General features: G+C 44.2%; 1 long non-coding RNA gene across 1 annotated transcript; it reads left to right on the forward strand.

Moving 5' to 3' along the window:
• The first annotated feature begins 979 nt into the window (after positions 1-979).
• On the forward strand, positions 980-4846 carry LOC139085313 (uncharacterized). Its single transcript, XR_011543594.1, has 3 exons — positions 980-1113; positions 2272-2514; positions 4652-4846. It is a non-coding gene; the product is annotated as an uncharacterized lncRNA (long non-coding RNA).
• Positions 4847-18482: the final 13636 nt, after the last annotated feature.

An 18482-nucleotide genomic window follows, 5' to 3' on the forward strand; every position in this document is an offset into this window, starting at 1 on the left:
TACTCTTCTGGCATGTGGATGGTTCACCAACATGGAAGGGCTCCGAAGCCCATCCTGTGGGTTTCTACGGAGGCTTCATTACGCAGGCACAATTGATTAAATCATTGACCATTGGTGATTGAACTCAATCTCCCCCACCTCCTCTCCCTGAATGTCTCGGGGTGCGACTGAAAGTTCCAGCCCCCTGATCGCAAGGTGGTTCCCCTAGCAACCGGCCCTCATCCTTAGGTGTTTTTCCAAAAGTCACTTCATTACCATAAACTCAGGTGTAGTTGAAAGTGGCTTGTTACGAATATCGAAAGACAAATTTATCACGCTTATCACTTAGCAAATTTGAAGCGTTTTAGGAGCTCTGTGCTGGAAATGGGGACGGAGACCAATACATAGTTCTTACTATAAATCACAATATCACACAGTCCAAAAACCTTTAACACCACTGATCTAGAGGCCTTAAGCCTAAAACCCTTTTATTATAGAGAAGTGTCTGGAAGTAAATTTGGTTCAAATCCAGCTTACTGAAACACTGGGCAAGTTCAACTTTTTGAACCTCTGCCATCATCTGAGAAATGAGATGCTGACAGAACCTTCTTCGTGGGTTGCGGTTGCTGTGAGGGTAAGGAGGGGCGAGGTGTCTAACGCACTTAGTGCAGTGTCTGGCATATCATAAGGTGTCAGGAAGAAAGAATCATACTCATTTAATAAGTTTTTTGCAGGTGGATCTGGATGGCTTCCACACAGGAGAGGATTTCTTTTGGTGTGCAGAGCATGGTCGGTGGTGGGCGTGTTTGGCTTTGAGAGGTGCGGAATGCTGGGCCACCCAAAGTTCTCAGCTTCTGCAGCGGTTGGGGCTGGGGGGAGGCGGGAGGGAAGTAGGGGCATAGGAGACACTGGAGCAGGGACAACAGATCAGGGGATGGCGGGTGCCTCTTAGAATGTTGGCAGGCAGAGGCTTTCCTGTGTTCTCTGTTCTAACCATTCTAGATCTGTTGGAAGAAAAGGTTGCCAGCTACCCAGAGAGCCTGTGATCCCTTCATAGTCCTGGAGGTCCTACTGGCCAGAGCATCCAGAATTATCCCTGTAGATATTTCAGCTGGACCACTAAACCCCCACCAGGTGGAATGTATTTGGATGGCACACCCTGGTTCCCAGATTCCCAGGGGGCCAACTGCAGAGGTTCACCTGGGTCATTTCATTAACCTCACAATAACGCACTCCTGCAGTCTTTTGGGCACCACTTATATTATGGCAGAGATTTGCATACAGAAATACCAGAATTGGAGGCAGAGTGTTAGGGTGGGGAGGAAAAAGGACTTGAGGGGTGGAGAGGGACCTGCAGAGATGAAATTAGGTTGCAGCTGGTGTTAATCTCTCTCCAGCCAGGAAGAATTTCCCAAGGGAGACGAAAGACTAAGGGACTTTTTCGTTCTTTCTTTTTTAGGAAGAGTAGCCCTAAGCTAACAGCTGCCGCCGATCCTTCTCTTCTTGCTGAGGAAGATTGGCCCTGAGCTAACATCTGTGGCCAAATTCCTCTTTTTTTTAATATGTGGGACACCTGCCACAGCATGGCTTGACAAGCGGTGTATAGGTCCACACCCGGGATCCAAACTGGCGAACCCCAGCTGCCAAAGCAGAACGTGTGAACTTAACTGCTGCACCGCTGGGCCAGCTCCTAAGGGACTTTTTTAGGACACAAACAGAAATTGATTTTGAAGTTGTTTTTCACCTTCTGGCATAACTATGCCTTCTTAACCGTTAAAGCTTCAGTAAAAATCTGAATATGTAACGACTTCTTGTTAACGATGCTTTAGGACAGTGGATCTCAACTCGTGTGTGTGTGTGTGTGTGTGTGTGTGTGTGAGAGAGAGAGAGAGAGAGAGATTGTCACCAGGCAGACTGAGAAAATCCCAATGGCCAGTCTGCACTCGGACCAATAATATCAGAAGCTCTGGGGGTAGCATTAGTATTTTTTAAAGTCCTCCAGATAATTTGAAAAATGTGTGGCCAAGGTTGTTAATTGCTGCTTAGGAAAATGAAAGAAGGAGAGAGGTGTGGAGCTCAGGGCAAAGAGTTCAAGCAACAAGGCGGAGGTTGCTTGTGAAGTTGACCATGAGTACACCAAGCAGGCCGCAGCCTCTGGGCAAAGCCTCTTGACCCAGGAAGCTTGTAAAAGAGGACAGACTTGAGATAAACTCTGGTCCTTATTGTCAACATCCATTGTCACTGATATTTCCCTCGAGTTGATCTAACTTTGATTTTTCTGTCAATTTGGAGCTTGACTCCCTTCCAAAGACAATGGAGTCTGGCTGCTGACCAGGAGCTGCGAAACTGCCCCTCTTACCCATCTCCAGCCACGTGGTTTCTGGACATCTTCCCTGGGGAGAGGACAGTCAATAGCTGTGAAGGAAACACATCAGTGAAGGTAGCTGTGCGTAGCTGAGCGCTCACTGGAGAGACAGGCCGTCAGATGAGAGATTGGCGTCAAGTAGTAAACGGCAACCAAAGGAGTCACATAAGGTTAGTCCAACCCTTAATAAAAGGTCCCCACTACCCTGAGTTCTTCACAATCCGGCCTGGAAGGTTTGCTTCCTTTCTTGTCTCCTCCGGCTGGTGACTTCGCCCTGTTCTGTGCTCCTGTAACACTTAATGCCTGGATCATTCTCCTGGCCACCTAACTGGATCCAGGAATGTGCGACTTGGTTAATCAACCACTTCAAGTGAATATGCTGGGTTTTGTCACCAGTCTGCAAAATTGATTTTCTGGGGGCCTGGGGTTTTCAAGACCTCCAAAGAAGATGAAATCTATTTACTGATCAATATATTTTACTCTCCTTCCTTCTGTTGACTCTCCTCCCATCTTCTTCTTTCCCTCCTTCCTTCTTTCCTTCCTGCCTGTGCTTATCTGTGTTTTGAGGACAGTACTATGCATAGAGCACCAATGAAAAACATGTACAGAAAAAAAGCGAAGGGAACAATGGTGCTTTTGGGAATTTTTTCCTGCGCAAATTTATATGCCTGCTTTTCCTGTTCTGTCGCTGTAGAAAGCACCTCATTCTTGCTCATGGCGCTTGGGTGCAAATGCATTGCACCAACGTTGGTGGCATAGACAGGGAGGGAGGACAAAGTTGGTTTAAATTAGGTGGGTCACACAGAAGGACTGGAAACTTCAGTAACTATCAAGAAAGAGCCAATATGATACTTGGGCAAACACACCTGAGTATAAGTTATCAAGTGCAGGGTGAGTTCGGAAAGGAGAGCCTGGGAAGTGACGTTAGAAAGCAGGGCCATCAGGAGCTGGGGAGCAGCAGTGTGAGGAACAGAGGGAGGAGGCAGTTCGGCACCAAGTCTGTGAGTGGGGAGAAAACGCTGCAGTCAACGCTGCAGTCCTCCTGTACTGGCCGTGGGTCGGGCCGCGGGGCCGGGTGAAGGGAGCCAACCCACCCGGGGGTTGTAGATTAGCATCACTGGGGATTTGTAGGTGAGGAAGTGAGTAAGATGGGAGGGCTGGGGACCCCGAGAACCTGCCCTGAGAGCCATGCAGAAGACTCAGAACCCCATTGTGGGCCCAGGACTCGTTCATAAGGGTCCGCTATTCCTGCCTTCCACCTGACATCTCTTCCAAAGCAAATTGCTTTGCACCATGTGTTCCAACACTGAACTAGTCAGCCCTTACTTTTGATCGACTGTAATTGGTATTTGTTGTTTGAGCAAAAGTTGCAAAGTCTGTTATGTTTTTCTTTACATTTTTTCTTTATATTTCTTTATATTTATATTTACGTAATCTGTATTAACATAAATATATTCATATAAATATTCTTGCTATTTTATATCAGACCCCCCTTAACAATTTAATATAATTAAGTCAAGTTATTTTTGAATTAAGTAACACAATGCATATATACTTTCTTTCTAATTCGATTAAAAAATTGGATCTCTAAGTGAATTTTGAGGGGGGTAAAAATGTCTTTAGTGTCTTCTGTAATCACCGCCCTCCCCCCTCCCATGGCTCACTGTCAGCCATAACATTGTACCTCTGTTGAAGCAGAGATCCTACAGGTACGTCCAGCAGAGAAGTAACCCACACGTCCCTGAGCTTGCTGCATGGGTCACCTGTGGTATGTGTTAAAAAACAGAGACTGTCTTGACGGGTCCCAGGACTACTGCATTAGAATTGGGTGGGCACAGGAGGAGGAAGAGAGGAGTTGTTTGAAACCTGGTGGTCCATGTATTCAACTCGTCCTAGATGGTTCTGGACGTCTGTTCATATCATTCCTTCAGGATCTTCTGGCTCCTGTAATCTTTCTCATCACCTGTGATGGTGGTGACTCTCAGAATCTCTGGCTCTCGCCCCCGTCCCTTTCCTAGAGTCCTGTCTTCTGTGATAACAACAGCAACATCAATAACAATTCTGACTGTGGCAAAGATTACCGTGTGCCTGCGACACCATTCATTGGTCTCCTTTTTGAATCACAGGATCTCCATTTTGATGCAGGATAGCAATGAGCCCAGCGTTTTAAGCCTCCACTTTAGCAAGCCCTCACCATGGGACTCAATTCTGCTCAATGAGCTGTGATCAGAAGCGTTTTCGTTGTGCAGGATTTTTGAAAGTAAAGGTAGAGGCGCGAACTTTTCAGTCCATCTCTGCTTGCTGCAGGTGAATGCGTTGGCTGGAGCTCCAGAGCCATTCTGGATCATGAGGCGAAGAGCTGAGGGTGGTGGACCAAAAGGATGGAAACATCTGGGTCTCTGATGTCCAAGGCACCACCATTCCAGTCAAGCTCTGGAGTGACTGCCTCTCGATTTTTATTGCAGGAGACAAAAATAAACATTTATGTGTTTAATCCACTGACAATTTTGGCTTTTTAGTTATTCACAGCTGAATCAAATCTTACAATGATATGTGACGTTTATTGACTATATTGGATGTGTCAGGCACCATGCTAAGCTCTTTACATACATTTTCTAATTTAATCCTCATCAAAATCATTTAAGAGAGACTCTATTTTTACCCCCATTTTATAGATTTAAAAAATTAGGAAGAGGTTGAGTAACTGCTTTAGTGTCGCTCAGCTGGTACATTCTGGAATGGTATTTGGGCTCAGGCAGGCGGAGTTCAGGAACCCGGCCCTCATTTCTGTGTATTGAGGACGTCAGTCTTATGCAGGTCCCTTGATATCAAGAGCTGAGAAGGTCTATGTTCCTCTTGAATGAACTGCACCTCTGTTCTCTTTTTCTCTATTGTTCTTGCTGGGGTAGAGAACTCCTGTCTGAATTTTTTCTGACCCATCCTCCTCAACCGTCCTTCCTCAGAGGATGGAGCGGGGAGAGAGAGCTAAGGAAATGATCTAAGGCAGTGCTCCTAGACTTTTGAATTTAAAGAACCAGTTTAAAAAAAATTAGGTGACTGACAAAGTTCAAAATTTCTTTATTTTTCAAAGTAAGGACGTTAATAAAAATAAACAATCATCTTCCAAGAACAACATTTCATAAAAAAGCAAATTTTCACGTGAAAGAGAGAAAAAATGAAATAGCCACAAAATGGGCAGTCCTTTAAGCCAAATAAAATTAATTATAAATGTAGCATTTGAAAAATACAAGGCAGTATTATTTTTTTTCTCCTGCTCATTTTTTCAAGGACTCATGAAAATGTCATCAGGATTTGGGAAACTTTTGTTTAAGATCTCAAAGAAGGGGTAGGTAGGTAGAAAGTGGAACAGTCATCTCAGGATGTAATCAGACCAAACAATGATGAACGAGTGTGACAAGGTTGCTACTTGACACCAATATCCACTCTCCCTTTCTTCCCTAGTAATACAACCCTGGTTTTCACTTGGGGCAATATTGTGCCCAGCTCAAAGAATATTCATACGTACTTACAGGTAGGGTTGGCCATGTGACTAAATTCTGGCTAATGAGATATAAGCAAAATGTGCATGGGATTTCTAGGACAACACTTCATTGGGGCTCAGCTGCGAAGGGGCCCTCTTGTCTTCCCACACTTTCTCCTTCTGCTGATCCAGGAGGACATGGTGGCTGCTAAGTATAGCATCTCTCTTGGACTGAGGATGGCAAGGCAGAAAGATGGCGGCCTGGGTCCCTGATGACATCTTGGAACCCTGAATGGCCCACCTTTGGCCTTCTTTTACATGAGAGGGGAATTTCATCTTATCTCAGATACCACTTTATTTCTTTCTTGTTACGTGCATCTAATCCCAACCAATATAAAGAGATATATCCAAATCCATTTCAGACAAAGAGAAGCAGAATTGTGTTAGAAAAAGTTCGAGAAATCAACTGACTGATTTGTCAGGAAGAAAATCAGAGCCGGAGCTGTGAAGTGGCTTGCTTGAAGTCATATCGTTCGACATTCATTCTACAAATACTTATTGAGCGTGTCCTGTGTGTGAGGCTCTTGGGCAGGAGCCGGGGGCACAAAGATGAAACAGGGCACGATTGTGGCTTCCCAGAGACTCACAGAACGGACTGTGCACCCAGCACAGTCTCTAGGGTGAGCATTGTGGCAGGCACTGGCCAGTGATCCCAAACCAGGGGCTGAGACCCTGGGGAAAGAAGTGCGTGGGACAAAGAAGAGGGAGGGAGGGTCATAATGCTGATCACCTGGGACTGTCTTGTAACTTGTAAAAACCCCGGGAAGCATGAGAAGAAATGATTGTCTGTACTTTTGTTGTATTTAAGACTAAAGAGAATGCTCATAGAAAACCATACGGACTTCCATTTTCTCTTTTTCTAACGTGCACATATGTGTGTAAAAACACGTTCAGTCACACACACACACACACACACAAACACACATATACGCAGGAAATCTTTTTAGGATTACATTTCTTTTGCTCCTTTAAAAACCTCTTGTGTGTTTGGGTGCGTGTTTATGTGGTTTGTGTGGAATGGGGGTGGGGTGGAGTGGGGGCAATAAAACAATGCAGTCTCTGGGGGCCCCTGGGGAGAATCTCTGAGTTCCCTGGGATAGGAAGTTCCCTAAGAAAGCAGGAGCCACTTACATTCCCACCAAACAACAAAGCGCATGCAGCCAAGATAAAAGGAGAGTGGGGGAGGAGAAGGGAAAAAAAAAACAAAACACCTCACCCTGGTTTAGGGAAGCAGGTGCACCCAATACAAACAATATCATTTCTTCTATTATTTGTAGAGTTTAGGAACAAAACAAAACAAAACAATACTCCACCCCTCCCGTCTGGGGTGGGGGAACCGCCAAGGATGCTCAGTGTAACAAGATAAAAAAGAGCGTTTCTCAGCATGTGTAACAGCAAAGAAACTAAACTCAAAACTAACAAACAAGAAGAAAAGCCCCAGACTGCCAGACAGTTAGGAAGACTGGGCCAAATCAGGTTGAAAGGACACAAAAATGGTACCTTTGGGCATGTTTGTGGTCAGCCTCCTGTATTGCCATCAGAGTTAATGAAGTGTGAGGGGCACATTGCTCCCGAGGTGTATGGGGCTATCTGCAGCTCTGATACAGTCCACTGACGGATGGAGTTACCCTGGGGTTGCTGCAAATGTGTCATGCGTGTGGGGCACCGGGCAGCAAGGACCACAGGTAGAGTCTGAGGTGGGGATGTACGGTGGGTCTTTGGGGCCCCCTACTTGCACAAGCCCCTTCTGAAGCTTGGGAGGGCCAGAGCAATGGATCTACCTGAGCATGTATTTTTGTAAAATTGGTAAAAAAAAATGAATCATTTTTGTGCACTTCATTTTTTCTAAAGGGATTTTTTTTGGGAGCTTTTTTTTGGTGAGGAAGATTGGTGCTGAGCTAACATTGCTTGCCAATCTTCCTCATTTTTTTCTGCCCAAAGCCCCAGTACACAGTTGTATATCATAGTGGTAAGTCTTTCTAGCTCTGCCATGTGGGACGCTGCCACAGCTTGGCTTGATGAGCAGTGCTAGGTCTGCACCTGGGATCCGAACTGGCGAATCCAGGGCCACCCAAGTGGACCACATGAACTTAACCACTTGGCCACGGGGAAGCCCCTTTTGTGCACTTTTAAGAGGTCCCCAGATTGTATCAGCTTCAGGCCCTATAAAGTCTGGATCTACCCTGAGTGGGCTTTATTAAGGTTTTCACTAAAAGTCTTTTCTTACTCAAATATAACCCCCTGCAGCTCTCAGGGTGTGAGGACGATAATGACACAGGCACAGTGTGTAGCCAAGGCTGGAAGTCCCACCTGGCAAGGCTACGCTGGGACAAAAGCTGTGTTAGGGGAATGAGAAGATCCAAGAGCTGTCCCTTGGGAGCCCCGGTGAGCTTGGGTCTGGGGTCCTATCGGATAAGGGTAGCAATGTGGGCAGATGGGATCTCCCACTTGCTAAAGCCCTCTGCAGTGTCCACAGGGATCTAGGCTGGCTCTTTGGTATTTTATTGGGTAGTATTTTATGATACTTTGGTCAAATAACTCAAGGGTTGAAGAATTGCTCTTCACTTCTGCTACACGGTTGGGTGGCAGTGAGAGGCCTCAGTTGGAGTCCACAGGCTGGCTCTGCCCAAGGATGCAGTCAGGTCTGTGCTTGTCTAGGGGACAGTAGCTGTGGTAGGAAGGACTCAGGCGACAGCAGGAAAGAACTCAAGGGAAGAGGGACCTGAGAAAAACAAGGACAACCAGTCTGGGAAAATTGAGTGTCTTTTCGAATACGAAGTGGTGTCTGTCATTTAGATTTTCTTCCAGCTCAGTCCCCAAGGACGCACGCCAGGGCCTGCAATAAAGACAGTCTGGAAAATTAAAAAGGCATTTCCCTAAAACGACTGCATGGCACTGAGAACCCCAGCCCAGCATGATTTGAGATGAAGGATATTTTCTCTATAGATCACTGTCCAAACCCAATGGAGAATGGAACCAACCCAGCGCCTGAGAAGGAAGTCTTCTGAGCACGGAGCATCTGGAAAGGAAGCAGAGAGGACATGATGCTCCTGTGGCCTTGGCAGCTCTGAGGGGACATGGACAACTCTGGTGTAGCAGCTGTTAAGTAGCAGAGAAAAATGTCATCTTGAGGCCAGAAGAACATGTGAGCCATGCCTGGGCCACGGAAAGAAACTAGCCGGGGGGCAATGGGCTTGAGAGTCACCACCAGAATCAGCACAAAACAACATAAGGATAATGAAGATGATGACAATAGTTTACAAATATAGAATTTATAATAATGTAATAGTTTATAATAGCATGTAATGACCATGGGCCAGGCATTGGGTTCAGCTCTTGATCCCCTTATCTCCTTTCACATTCACAGCATGATGAAGTATGTTCTATGATGATAGCTGGTCCACATGGGGAAACTGAGTCTCCAGAGAAAGTCAATAACTTGCCCAGGACTAGCACGCAGCTGGTGAGACCGGGACGGGAATTCTCACCCGGTCTGTTTGAATTGCAAGTCCACCTTGCTAATGTTTATTTACCTGGTAACGGGAGCAAGTGAAACCAAAGAAACAGTGTTTTGGTTGCTTTTATTATGTATTTGTTTTAACCACCAGATTGCTGGTGTGACCAGGAAAACATAATATTACTGCAAAAATTAATTAGATTGTACTTTCATTCTTCATTTATTCGTTCAAAAACATTTATTGAATGCCTACAGCTGAGCTCTGGGCGACGCTCACTGGTGTCCTTCCACTTTATGAAGTTCTCGTGTTAAAATTCTAAAATGTCCATGTCCTGATGGGCTCTTAAATGTTTCCTTTTGCTATTTCATTTCGCTTTCCCCCTGCTACGCAATTCTGTTTTTCATAATTGGAGCTTTTATCTAATTCAAACTGAAGTAGAAGGCACCTTCTTCATTAGGTATGTTTACGTAATTGGACAAAAGGCCAACCTTAGTTTATTTCTAGAAAGTCAGGCCAAATTGTGGAGGTTGAATTGTGTCTCTTTGACGGAAGGCAGGAAATTGGAAATATGTTCTGCCAAAATGTGCTTACTGATTTACTGCCGTTGTGTATACAAGAGTCAAGGATTATTGTCTGCTTGGAGAAATCCAGCATATATAACTAAAGGCACTGGCCTCTACAGGTAACTCAAACTGATGCGTAGACATATGTGCCATTGTTCTAGCAAAGAGAAGATGTTTAACATCATGAAAGTTGAGGACCCTTTTATAGGCACCACACCTGCTGAGCAGATAGAATCCATTGAAAATACATTGGTTGAACCAGAATTGCCACCATTTAAAACTCTATGGCTGGTAAAACTTTGGCTGCTGAGTAAGAATGTAGTCTGGCATTTAAATTTGCCTATTGTTTATGACTTATTTCATGGAAACATCTTGGGAAAGGTACATGTTGTGATTCTGACTATATATAAAACTAGTTGGGGGCGGGGGCATCATAAGTTTAGGGGGAACCTATTCTGTTCTGGATAAAAATAGTTCCACTTACTCTATTGCTTTGCAAGGAAAACATCAATTAGATTGAACAATGTTCCCCCCGGAACGTCGGTGCTGCGTCGTCTCTGGACACCTCCTTTGAATTTGGTTTGGACTGCGTCGTGCCTTCTGTTAGGAGGAAATTATCAACAACGAGAGGAAATCCTGTACTAGCATTGAATAGTCCTTATTTTAAAGGTACTTCCCTTCTGGTGGGAATTGTATGTGATCAGAACAACACTATAAAATGTCCGAATTATGTTACAAGGTTTGACTTTCGGCTCCATTTTTTTTTTTAAAAGATCGACGCCTTGTGCTTAAGACTTAACCAATTGTTCGGCCAGAGAGCATTCTTCTTGAGCTGCATGAACCTCACCAAGGTGGGGTGGAGGTTAAAACACAGGCCGCAGGAAGCAGAAGGTCCTTAGAGACACCCGCTCTTCTAGAGCACACAATGACTAATAAATGCTAAAATTACTCCGGAAAGAACCCTTGAGTCACAGACATTTGCCCCTTTCTGAGCAGAGCTGACCCGTCTTCAAGCTGTGGGGAACCGGTAAGCCTACCTGTGATTCTCCACCAGTTGGTTGGGCTTAGCTAAGGATGGGAGGGGAGGAATGACTAGGTCTTGAAGACCCATGGTAGAAAAAAAATTTGAAACTTCCTTTTCTGCTTCTGAGAGTAGCTAATTATTACCTGTGGGCAAGGTGCTGCTTCGAAGCAGAAAGAGGCCGAGAGAAGAGCCTTTACCTCAAAATCTTGCTTCTCCTCTGGTTCATGAAACAGATAAGCAGTATATAAGGGACGTCTGATGCAACATTCTAGGTGCTGATCACTACGGCATTGCTTCTTAATCTTTCCTGCAGGAGGAGAAATTGTACACCTGGAGGCCCGGGGGGCTTAGTTCAAAGCAGCCACGTGCAAGCACAAACATTCATTGAGTTCTTGTATCTTATCTTAAAAATTCATAAGACTCTTGTATTCTGCCCTGTTTATATATCATTGTTGGCGTGAATGTAAGTTCAATAGAACTTTCTGCGATGATGGAAATGTTCTATATTTGCACTGATAACAGTAGCCACTAGCCACATGTGGCTGTTGAGCACTTGAAATGTGGCTAGAGTGACTGAGGAACTGAATTTTTAATTATATTTAATTTAAATTAATTTCCATAGTCACATGTGGCCAGTGGCTGCCATATTGGACAACGCAGCTCTAGACAGATGCATTGCGTTTAGCCATCGGCTTCGTGGATTTCCTGGTACAAGAGTAGTTATTTCTGGGGACAAGTACTGCCTTAACTACCCGACCGTGGTCTGTCCACGGGTAGATGTCGAAATCCACAAGGCAGGTGTGATGCTGACTGTCGCTCCGTTGTCTCTGCGGCTCCTGGACTCCTGGCAAAGGTGGTAACCACCACCATCACCCAGCACCGCTCACCTGCCTCCAGCTTCTCTGTGTCTTGCTCAGCACAACCCTTTACTCCCTGTCTGATCCCAAGCAGCAGCCATGTGACTTCAGGAAACTTAAAAAAGCTCCTCAGAAGCACAACATGGGTGATTCCTGCTCAGGGTGCTGACCCCAAACCTGCAGCTCCTGTGGCCCTGTTTCTCTTTCACAGGATGGCAGTGCGTTGTGTTTCCACCAGGGAACACTGAGAAGAATAGTTCCCCCTGCCATTGTCCTCTGTGGAGAGCATCCTGCAGTTCCCACAGCAGGACTCAGCGCTTGCCAAAACTCTGCTGGCTTCTAACCTCTTTTTAGTGGATGTGCTGAAGTTTCCCTTCACATCCCTCTGCTAATGGAACTTGACAGTCCCAACATCGCATCATCTTTGGACGGGGCCATTCTCAGGTTCTCTCGAGCTGCCTGCAGGATTTCTTTCTCTGTTTACCAATCCCACAAATTCCCTGTTTTTCTAAGTTTCAGCCCCCACGTCTAGGGCAAGCTTAGAGTAAAGAGCCCAGAGGCGTTTCGTGCTCCCCACTTTCTGAACAAATTCCCGTGGATGTATTGTGCACTCCAGTTTATTCAAAAGCATCAGGGAATACGGCATTTTCACTAGTAGACAATTTTAGCTTACTGAAAGTGACTGTACCTGCCAAATGTAGGATAGCCAATTTTCAGAGAATTCAGCACAATAAAACAGTCTTAAGGACGAAGCTATTCTAAATGTAATGCAATCTTTCTTTGGTGGCTTAGAAGTCAGTTCAGGGTCTTACAATGCCTTCGAGTCATCATTATTAACAGTAATTACCCTGCAATTGTGCAGCATGGAATAATTATGTTTATTTTAGTTTTCCAGTAGGTTGGATTCAAGATAAACAGACGTTTGCTGCAAATAGAACAATTTCTAAGTTTATTTCAAATAATGATCACATTTTAATTCTTTGGGATCCATGTGAGTTAAATTCATTATGTTACATTAACATTAATATTGCTCATATGAAATGTTTAAAATTTGCTTATATATTCTAGGAATTAAACTAAAAATTTGAAAACACTCCTTTTAAATAAAGGTATTTTGATTCAACAGGTACAATCCAGAAAGTTATAAATGTAAATATAAAAAAAGTTATAAAGAATATAAATCAGGCATTCTAAGAATGAATCTTGCATAAGAAAATTTATTTTTATGAGTATGAAAATAATGTGTTCATCATAATAAATATGGAAAGCAGAGAAATTTTTAAAAACATCTGTATCATACAATAAATAACAGCTGTGTGATTTTCCTCCCAGACCTTTTTCTATGCATGTATATATAAATAGGTTTTTATATATTCACAAAACAGAATTGTATGAAAATATGCTTTCATATAATTAAGAAATATATCACACTTTTTTAAATTTGATTTTGCCATGTCATTGAAAACAATTTTAAATGGAAACACTATAATTTATTTAACTGTTTCTTTTCTTTGACATATAGTTGTTTCCATTTTTTCACTGTGATATGTAATGATGCTGTGAACATCCTGTTTATAAATTTTGGAGTCATCTTAGTTTATTTCCTCAGTATATACTCCTAGAGATATCACTTGCAAGAAACGTGAACGTTTTTAAAGCCCTTGACATGTATCGCACCATTGCTTTCTAGATTGTACCAGTTTACGCTTCCACCAACAACACGTGACAGCATCTCCAGTGTCCTCTGTGGGACTGTGTGTTAGGAGGCGGGACACCCGGTGCTGGGAGCTGAAGCTCTGGAATGAATCTGAGAGGTCTGTGTAGACCGGGCCTCTGCCATTTCCTAGCTGTGGGACCTGAAGCAAGTTATTTAATTTTGCTGAACCTCAGTTTCTCAAATGTGAATAGGTTGACGTGAGGACAGAGTGAGGTAATAATGAATCGCTCAGCATATTACTCCGTGTATAGTAAGTGCTTAACAAATGTTAGCAGGAACTGGTAGTTAAAAGGCCTGTTCCACCATTCTAAGGGGGAATATGATATCTCATGTCATTTTTTTTTTGTATTTAAAAAACTTCAAAAAACAATAATGGTATTTACATTTTTATTATTACAAAAACAGTCCTGGGAAAACTAGAAAACACAAATCAGCACAAGAGCGAAAAAATCCAGAATCCCAACAATCTCAACAAAATAAATGGTATTTGCTTCTGCACTTTTTTTTGGAGGGAAGTGTTATTTTGACAGCTTTCTTACTTTACTGCCTGGTTATTATACCGTTCTTTTTATGTTGTTACTTAAAAGAAAATTAATTAATTAATTATTTTTGAGGAAGATTAGCCCTGAGCTAACATCCGTGCCCATCTTCCTCTAATTTACATGTGGGACACCTGTCACAGCATGGCTTGCCAAGCGGTGCCATGTCTGCACTCGGGATCCGAACTGGTGAACCCCCAGGCTGCCGAAGCAGAGTGTGTGAACCTAATTGCTGTGCCACTGGGCCAGTTCCCTTTATGTTGTTATTTTTAACTGTAGCTCTCTTTTCTCATAACTTGCATTCATGCCCGTGTGTTAGAGAGTGGGAGGGATAAAAATCTTCCCACCTTCTTCCAGGTGGGCAGGTTTACTCTCTTTCAAGGGGACTTACATTTGCAAGGCAGGACTCATGTTTCTGCAGTCAGTCCCATTGGTCTTGAGGTCCTCCCAATTCTGTCAATCACTTGAAAGTGCCCCAGTCTTCAGTGTGTTGTGCTTTCCTTTCCTTCCTGCTCCCACCGGCTTCCCCACCTCCACCTCCCAGGACCCACCTCCCACTACTTTTCTGGGAAATTGAGACAGGCTGTCTCTAACTGTTAGGCTGATCCTGTGTCATACCAAAACCCAGACTGTATCTTGAGAAGATATTTTAAAAAGGAAAAAAATGGTATTGTCCTTCGTTCTCTGTTGTTTTGAGATTGGCACCTGAGCTAACAACTGTTGCCAATCTTTTTTTTTTTTTCTGCTTTATCTTCCCAATCCCCCCAGGCACATAGTTGTATAATTTTTAGTTGCAGGTCCTTCTAGTTGTGGCATGCGGGACGGCACCTCAACGTGGGCTGGCGAGCGGTACGTGTCTGTGCCCAGGATCCAAACCCGTGAAACCCTGGGCCATTGCAGCGGAGTGCATGAACTTAACCACTCAGCCACGGGGCTGGCCCCACTCCATTCTCTTAATTAATCACCAGGTTAATGCATTTTACTGTGATTGGTGCTTTGGGAAATTAAAAAAAAAGAATCTTGTCCAGAATTTTACAGTATAGTGGGAAAAAGAAGAGACATATACACATAACGGCAATAAAATGAAGAAAATGTGAAATGCAGTAAGAGAAAATGCTAGAGGAGTTTTAAAGGGAGAGCTTAAGTGGAGGGATGAAGACGTTTCCATGAGAAAGTGGCCTTTGTGTTAAACCTCCAAGGATGGACTGGACCTGAGCAAGCTGTGCAGGGGCTAGAAGGGCATGACAAGGAGAGCCAACAGCAGGGACCAGGTCCAGAGGTGGCCTCGAGCACAGTAGGTGGCCTCGAGCACAGTAGGTGGGGAATGTTTGGTGGTTCATCTGGGGAGATGGCCGGTGGTTCATTTGGCCGGAATGCAGGGAGTGTAAAGGAAGACATGATGGAGTTGATCATAGAGGACCTTGATGTCACGCTAAGGAGGCTGGCTCATTAAAGGTTGAGGGAAATGTCTAGAGCTTTGCGTTAGGAATAGTACTCTGGAAAAAGTTCACATGTTGGACTGGGGACAAGAGAGCCTGGAGCTGAGCTCCATTATAGAGTGCTGTCTGTAGGTCCAGACAGGCAGTGACTGAATGAAAGTGGCTGGTGGTTTGCCTATTAAACGTGTGGGAGTGAGTTCTCTTCGTTCTATAAAGAAACATTTTCTCAGTCTTTCTGAAACACATGGTCCTCTTAGTCCATCCCCGCCTCCAACTCAATTTTGAATAAAGACATGGATTCTGAAAGCTAACATTAATTGTGCCCTTACTTTGTGCCACTTAGACACTGTTCTAGGTGATTTTAAATCTTTTATCCTCACAACCACTCCACAAGGTAGGTACCATTATTACCCTTCCTTTAATGATGAGGTTATTGAGGCATATTGATGAGTGAAACTGCCCAAGGTCAAGCCTATGACAAAAGTGGGAGGCCCAGGGTTTGGACCCAGGCAGCGTCTGGTTCTAGAGCCCTTTCCTCTTGACCACTGCTCAATATCACTGGGGGTACAGAAAAACACCTCTAGTGTAAGGCAGTCAACTGAGCAAGCACAAGGCTAAAAGGCCACTGACCCTTGCCCTTAGTGTTCTGAACCAAAAAGGCAGGTGGAGGCAGCTGTGACAGGCTGGAGAGGACATGCCCCGACTGAGAGGCACCCTCTCCAGCTCTGATTGGTGGTTGCCATGTGGGAAAACACACCAGCACCACCAAAGTTTTCAAATTTTAAAAGAAGCTGAAAATTCAGATTTTTGTGTGAAATGTCATGATTTTTATATGTTGGCTTAAATGTATTTAAACATAATGCGATGGCCGAATAAGACACATGCGTGGGCCAGACTTGGCTCATTAGGCCACTGCTGGTTACTGCTCGATGAGCCTGGGAGGCCAGCGTGGTCCAGACACGGGGCTGAGAGGTTCTGAGTCTGCATCCTGCATCCTGGTGAGGAGAGCTGTGGGATGTGTAAGGAACCTGCCTCTTGTTCTTAGCACAGGAGGTTGCCAGGCACCATTGTGTGGGATCCTTGTGAGATGAGGCTTTTCTGACTCCTTTACACAGTTGAGAAAGTATTTTTCTCCCATCAGATGTCATATTTACCTAACTGCACACAAGTTGGGTCAACAGACTGGACAATGGACATAGACAGAAGTGCGATTTTGCAGGTCTACATTTTATACCATGTTCTGAAGCCCTAGTTAATGGGAATTTGTATCACCGACGGGACCTGTGGGACTTCTAATTTATAGAGGTGACTGAGCGACAGCATAGAAAGGCTAATGTCACTGAAAGCAGATTTCTATTACTTACATTTCTCAAGAGGAGGGCACATGCCACACAATGCAGGGCCACACAGGAATCACCAGGTTTGGTCAGAGACAGAAAGGAGTGAGGGGAAAACATAAACCAGAGCCTTCTTGTGTTTTCTGTGGGCAAGGCAGGGCAGGGCAAGGGGAACAGCGTAGGATTGGCTAGTTGGAATAATTCTGGCACGTTTGGGGCATAAGGGCTTGTCCCTGCTCGCCTCATACCTGGCCCTGAGTTGATTTAGGACAGGAGAAATACTGACTTGGGGTGCGAAAGTTAAGTAACGGAGGTGATATGGACTCAGGATTGGTTGGTTTGAATATGAAAGGTGTGTTTGAAACTGAGTTATTATTTGAGGAATTAGTTAGCTCTGGGAAGAGCAGTCTCTCCCTGGCCAGCTAGGGCCCCCAAGATGTCCAAATGTTGTAAAATATAGGAAATAAAAAATAAGATGAATGTAGGGTTCCATCAGGATTTTTGTACTTCTCGGAGAAGCATGGATGGACAAAAGGACTAGTTTCTGAAAGAGGCCCCAGCGTACTCGGTCTCTTGCAGGTCCGTCTTCTTTTAGGTTGGATAGTGGGACCGGATCAGTTCTGGTGGCATTTGGAGTCAGCCTTGTTTCCTGGTTCTCACACGCCAGCCTGACACTGTTGTGTTTGGATTCACAACACGGCCAGGGGATGTTTACATCCTCACCCAGACAGCTGTGCTCATTGAAATAGAAGGAATGATGTTTATTTCCAGAACTGGTAAAACACTGAAACCCTTGGTCTCTAAAAATAGGTCACTATTTTATTTAGAGGTGAACTGAAACTGTTTTGCTAAACTCAGCACCCTCTGACAGTGGTTCTCCGAAATTAGTGTAAGTTGAAAAAGGGTCTGACCTTATTTTGAAAGTGTCAAAAATGATAGCTCTTTGAAATTTTGCAGATTTTCATTTCTGGCATAATCAGAAAATTTGGAATCACCGTTAAGAGACTGTTCTCGTGTATTTACTTTCAATCGGCCAAGTCTGAAAAATCATGGATATAGCTGGTCCTTTTCTCATGAGCTCTCTAAAGCAGAGTTGCTTGGGTGATGGCTGAACTTTGACCTTCCTGAAAAGTTTCCAGGATTGTTTAATCCTAAACCGCACTGGCCCATTTAGGAATAAAATAGGGAGCAGAGGAGTCCGCTTTACGGAGAAGGGGCCATTTCTGGTTGCCCCGGGGAACCAAGATAATCCTCTTTGGGGTTGACTTTAAAAATATTACACAATTTGCACCCTGCAAATCTTATGATAAAACCTAGTTCTGCGGACAAGTGCATCTCTCTGGGAGTGCCAGATTGGTGATTCTTTGCGTGATAGCAGCATCTTCTCACTGTTTAACACTCCTCGACGCAGCATTGGCCTTCACAACCCCTATGGCTATATTTCTCACACTTCATAGATTGCCCTCACTATTCCAAGAGCTTATCCTGGAAATACAATAAAAGAAAATTTTGACAGGTCTCAGGAAATTAAGTTTACTTGACAGGAGCAAACCTCTTTCATTAAAATACCAAGAGGTCATTAAAAAAATTAAAAACAAATGCCTAAAGACCCTCAAATATGTTTTCAAAGCTTTTCCTTCTTTGGCCTGCAGAAAAGTGCTGT

This window comes from Equus przewalskii, chromosome 8 (genome assembly GCF_037783145.1).
Source record: "Equus przewalskii isolate Varuska chromosome 8, EquPr2, whole genome shotgun sequence".
Lineage (NCBI taxonomy): Eukaryota > Metazoa > Chordata > Mammalia > Perissodactyla > Equidae > Equus > Equus przewalskii.